Source organism: Magnolia sinica, chromosome 15 (assembly GCF_029962835.1).
Source record: "Magnolia sinica isolate HGM2019 chromosome 15, MsV1, whole genome shotgun sequence".
Taxonomy (NCBI): Eukaryota; Viridiplantae; Streptophyta; class Magnoliopsida; order Magnoliales; family Magnoliaceae; genus Magnolia; species Magnolia sinica.
This window is the reverse complement of record NC_080587.1, coordinates 70,742,532-70,748,839: the sequence shown is the minus strand read 5'-3', so window position 1 is coordinate 70,748,839 and position 6,308 is coordinate 70,742,532.

Below are 6,308 nucleotides of genomic sequence, written 5' to 3'. Positions count from 1 at the left end.
CATGTGACTGCCCATTTGACCAGGACCGATCCAAATCCATCTTGACACCAAGGTCAAAAGCCTGATTGGAGGGTTCCAAGGTTTAGACTTCTATGATAGTTTTACACCATTTAAAAATGATCGTGGCCCTCCTCACATGTGGTTGATATAGAGCTATCCAGACCACCCAAGTTGTGGGCCCATTTTGGATGGAACATATATATAAAATTCACCCTAATCAAGCAATCCCAACCATTTAAATTAAGTCTATAAAATGGATGGCCAAAAGTAATACAGTGACAAAATTGAAGAAAAAAGCCTTATAGTTAATTTCATCTTCTAAGTATAACTTTTCGGTTGCTCTGATCACAATTGGTTCAGCCATTTGGACGGTCTGGATCACCGTACAACTCTACAATAAATATGTTTGGAGTTTCATTACTATTTCTTAAATGATGTAAAACTAACAGATAAATCTTATAAAGATTCTAGAAAGACCAAAAAGGCGACCACGAAAAGTTTTTTTTTTTTAAAAAAAAACAAAACAAAAGGAAGGAAAAAGCAGGACTGAGGAAGGTTATGAGAAAAACAGGCTTGTTAGCTCTACACGCACCACTACACGCATACACACGGACGCGGATTAGGTACTGACAAGTTGAGTAGCGAGACTCGCTACTGATGTGACGTCACCAATTTATGTGGCTCCACCGTGATGGATGTATTGTATTCACACCATCCACTGAGATTATTTTAGGGCATGAGCCAAATAATGAGGCACATCCAAAGCTGTAGTAGACCCCATCAAAGAAAACAGTGGGGAGAGTAATGTCGACCGTTGAAACCTTCCTAAGGTCCATCATGATGTTTATTTCAGATCTAACCTGTCGACAAGTTAACACAGACATGAATCAAGGGAGAACACAAATATCAGCTTGATCCAAAAGTTTTTTAGCCCTTAGAAGTTTTTAATGGTGGGCGTCACTCTCCCTACTGTTTTCTATAGTGGGGTCCACTAGAAATTTATATCTGACTCGTTCTTTGGATCATATATTAAAATGATCTCTCCAAATGAATGGACGGTGCGGATACAAAACATATATCATGGGGCTGGTGACGTCACTTCGGGAGCGAGTCTCGACACTCAACCGTTCCGGGGATCAGATCAAGTTCAGTTACTTGAAAATTCAGATCGAGTCGAGTTGGACCAATCTGGTCCGACTCGACTCGCTGCCCACCTCTATACGTCAGTAGCAAATTCCTATCCCATACACACGTGCCAACGTGGCATGCTTGAGGACATCAGAGCAGTCAATCACGTTGGAGGTTGGACCCACAGGCCCACCAACTTGGCCCTTTGAATAGGAGCTCTGATCTGGTACTCCCTGCGGTACACGTGGCATACGAAGTCTATAAATGGGCCATAGTCCAGAAATCCCGCTAACCAGAACGGAAACGGACCATCTCGTTCGACCCATCTATATATTTTTTGGCCATTAACATAAACGGTTGTAATTTTCTATTTTAACCGAGAATTTTCGTCCACGATTATAACGGCAGCTTGATCTTGATACGTATAAATGGCTGTGATGACCCATCCATGGTGGGGCCATCAGCATTGACGGAGCAAGATTGGGCCTCTAGGGGGGTCCCATTTTATGCCCTGATACCAAAATCCAGCCAGATGCATAAATCGTGTGGTTCATATCAAAGCAATCAATGGTGGAAACTTGGAAGGGCAAGCCCACCTTAAAACCTTCCAAATGAAATGTGGGGACTTAGTCAATCGTAGATTTTTTACAAATAAAAACTATCCCTCGTTTGTATTGAAATTTCTAACCGTATTTCTATTTTGATTTTCATGTCCGTTCGATGAAGTTTCTTCAGTAGGTATATATCTAAAGGGCGAGGTCAGTTACACCAGGCGTAGAAGAGATTTTAAGTCAAATCAACTTTCAGTCATAGTGATGATGCAATACCAGTGCATATTGGCTGATGCATATGGAGGTTGAGATTTTCTCAGGACTCGTTTTGTTACCTGGATTTGAAATCTTATGAAATTGAGTGGATTTTAACTTACATTGAATCAGCTGTATTTGAAATTATAGCATTGAGGTGGGAATAGAAGACGATATGTTTTGAAAGGCCAGGGTTCTTCTCATATTCAAATCCATCCCATTCTTTACTACCAAACAACTAAAAAGTAGAAAATACTTCTGATTTTATGTTAACGGCTGATAGCTCTAGCTTCTAGAGAGTGGCGGAGCAGAAGATCATGTATTCGTGTTCCCATGCAGAGTTCTATCCCGCATGTGAGGGGGACGGTATGAGTGAGTGTCTCCCGACACTTACCCAATACGTTCCGTGTTGAGTTCCACTTCCCTCGCGTGGAGTGTTAAAATCCCTTCACATACATTGATACATCATTCTTTGCTGGCTCAAGCTCTTAGGGCCTCTTTGATTTTTCAAAGCATGGGTGATTATTATCATTTCACCCCGTTTAAAAATCCATTAGAATTTTTACTTTGAAACTAGTTCAAAAGAGTTAGTTTAAAATTTTGGACTACACGGTTATGTATATGATACATCCGTTCCATCCATCTGTTTTGCCATAACATTTTGAGGCATGAGCTGAAAAATAAGGCACATTCAACACTCAAGTGGCCCATGCCAAAAGAAATAGTGGCCCTAAGAAGTTTTTAACAGTAAGTGTTTGATTCCCCTTCTCTAGCATGGTCTACTTGAGCTTTGGATATGCCTCATATTTTGGCTCATGCCATAAATTCAGCTAGCATAATGGATGAATGATGTGGATAAGCGACATGCATAACAGTGAGACCCACAAATATTTTGCAGCTTTCTCGGTTTTTTTGTTTGAAAAGTAGACTGTCAAATCAAGCCTTGGGAAAAATGCTGTAAATACCTAAGTAGTTATTACCCATTTATAGGTATTTACCACAAATTAAAAAGTCAAACATGCTACCTAATAAGCACTTAAAGTTCGAAGTAGACCAGCTAAACCGGTCACAAGAAGTGATGTGGATGTAATTCATTTAATTGAATCAATTCAGAAAAAAGAACAAGTATTTGGTACTTAGTTGTAGTTAGCATTTTATTGCACTTTTTTATGCTGTCATTGTTGATCAGTTGCCTTTAATCTTATTCAAAGAAGGCAATTTTCGGTTCTACCGAAAATTTCAGTTTTGGCTCGTTGCTTGCTATGATGCTTTGCACAATTTTGGTTCAATACTCAGTAAGATCAATGAATGTAAGTTTTGTCTGGTTTAACTGAATGTTATATCCGGTCTGACCGATTTGAATATGTATGGGTTTCGTTTCCTAATCTTGTATGACAGTATACAAGTACATTCATAATTGTGATTATGACATATATAGAAACAAGACTCAAGGGTTTTGAAGGGGATCACTAGTTTTCCATTGTAAGTTGTTCTATCTTTTGTATTTTTTCTAATTATAGTGGATTGATTGTCGCCTTCTACCATGTTTTTTTTTTTTTTTTCACAAGGGGTTTTCACGTAAAATTTATGTGTTCTCTGTGATTGCTTAGATTTTTTTCTTTCTCTATTACTTATTTAATTTGATAACTTTGGGTATTAGGTTAAATCTGGAAACATGACATTGAGGGGATCAAATGTGAAATTCGACACAGAGAAGTTCACAAATAAAAATAATTTTGAATTATGGAGGTTGAAGATGAAAGCTCTCCTAATTTAGCAAAGGCTGTAACATGCACTCCTTAGGAAACGAATTGTCTGGAAACTATGAAGGAAGATGATTAATGCAAACTTGATTAGAGGATGATTAATATAATTCAATTATGGTTGGCTGATGAAGCCCTTTATAATGTCATCAATGAGAAAACTACCATATGATTATCGATGAAGATGAAAATCATATACGTGATAAAGTCACTCACCAATTGTCTATATTTGAAGAGACAATTTTATACTCTATAGATGATGGAAGGGTCGGATCTTTGTAAGAAAATTAACATATTCAATAAACTAGTTTACAAATTAACAAGCGTGGAGGTGAAGATAGATGAAAAAGACAAAACCTTAATTTTGTTGCGTTTTCCTAGGGTTATACATGTACATGGTTGATACTCTATACTATAGTAGGGATACCTCGAACGTCGAGATCGTTATATCAACCCCTAAGTTGAAGCAGTTGAGAATGGAGAGAGGAGACAAATTCACTTTTATGGATGTATTATTTGCTTGGAGAATATAATTTGAGTGAGAGAAGGAGAAGTCGTGATATAGATCCAAGTCGAAAGGCAAATGCAAGTTGAAGTATTGGAATTGTTAGAAGGTGGGATATATGAAGGACTATCAATATCCGAAAACCCATGAGGAGAAATCAGATGATTCGCTGAATGAAGTCAATTCAGTAGAATCAGGTGAAGGATCGAGTGGTGGTTATGTGTTATCAGTGTCCAAGACTAGTTGCATCTATCATGAGTGAATTTTTAATATGGGGGTATCGTACCATATGTGCCCTCATTGGAGTTGGTTACCACATATAACGAGTATGATGGTGGCCTGGTTCTTATAGGCAATGACTATGCCGATAAGATAGTTAGAATTTGTTTGTTTTGAATCTAGATGTTTGATGACATGGAGTGTACTCTGACCGATGTGAGGTAGATTCTTGATTTGAAGAAGAATTTGATCTCTCTAAATGCTCTAAATGCACTTGGGTGCAAGTTCGCCGATTATGAATGTATCCTAAAATTTTCAAAATGGGTACTCACAATTATATAAGTATAGAGGAGTAGAAATCTTTACAAGTTGATCAGGAATACCTTATTAGGTGGAGCTGCGACGTCGGTAGCGAATTCCATGTTGGCATGTTTGTGGCATGCGTGCCTAGGCCACATGATTGTGTGAGGTATGAAGGTGTACTTCTCGATCGTTGTTTAATTCATAGTTTTAAAAGTTTTAACTTAAATATATGTGAGCATTACATATATGAAAAATCATCAAGGTTAAACTTCAAAATCATGAAGCATGTTAGCTTGAATATGTGCATTCAGATGTGTGGGGGCTATCGTCCGTTGTTTCTAGAAGAGGGTCATCATTCTTTATTAGATTCATTGATGACTTCTTTAGAAAAGATTTAGGTTTATATTTTAACACGAGTAGTTTAAACGAACGGTCCTGCGGCAAATCCTACGTGGACGCTCCAGGATACTGTGTTGGTTGGACAGGACGTTACAGGTGGAGAATTTATTAATAGAAAATTTAATGAATACTGTAAGAATGTGGGGATAATGAATCACAACAGAATAAGGCATACACTAAAGAAGAATGGTGTGACTAAACATATAAATTAGACTTTTTTAGAAAGGGCTCGAAGTATGTTGAGTAATGATGGCATAGGCGAGGAGTTATGAGCTCAGGCTATCAATATGACTTGCTATTTAGTAAATCGATCCCCGTCTATACATATTAATTGTAAAATTCTAGAAGAAGTATGGAGTGGTCAAGTAGCTGATTACTTAGGGTTTTACATATTTGGTTGTGATGCTTACTCTCATGTACCGTCAGTTGAAAGAGATAAATTAGATCGAATAGTTAAAGATTATACTTTTGTTAGTTATAGTGATGGATTGAAAGGATACAGATTGTATGACCAGGTTTTATTGAAAATCATATTTAACCGGGATTTTAAGTTCGATGAAGGTTCCTTGTTTCGGCAGGATGAACACATAGAAATGGAAAAATCAATGATTGATGTTGAAATAGACAAATGTGAAACACTTGAAGAACCTGAGGCATAAATAGAGGTACGAGAAGATGTGGCTGCACCACGTGTTAGGAAAAATCCACAAAGAGATTGAAGATTATTATTGAGGGACATGAATGACTCAAACATTACATTTTCTCTCATTATAGATGAGGGGGATCCGTTTACTTTTAAGGAATCACTTAAAAATAGAGATGTGGAGAAGTGGATGATGACAATGCATGATGAGATGGACTCTCTGTACAAGAATGAAATATGAGAGATTGTGGAGTTGTCCGTTGGGCATAAGTGATCGGTTGCAAATAGATTTACTATAAAAAACATAATAAGTATAAGGCTAGATTGGTAGTGAAGGGTTATGCTTAAAAGGAGGGTGTCGACTTTAGTGAGATATTTATGCCAGTGGTAAAGAAAGTATCTATTAGATTTGTATTTATTTTAATTGCCCAATACAATCTGGAATTGAAATAGTTAGATGTAGAGACTGCGTTTTTATATGAAGAACTAGAAGAGCGGATATATATGAAGTAACATGAAGGTTCGAGGTGCAATGAAATCAG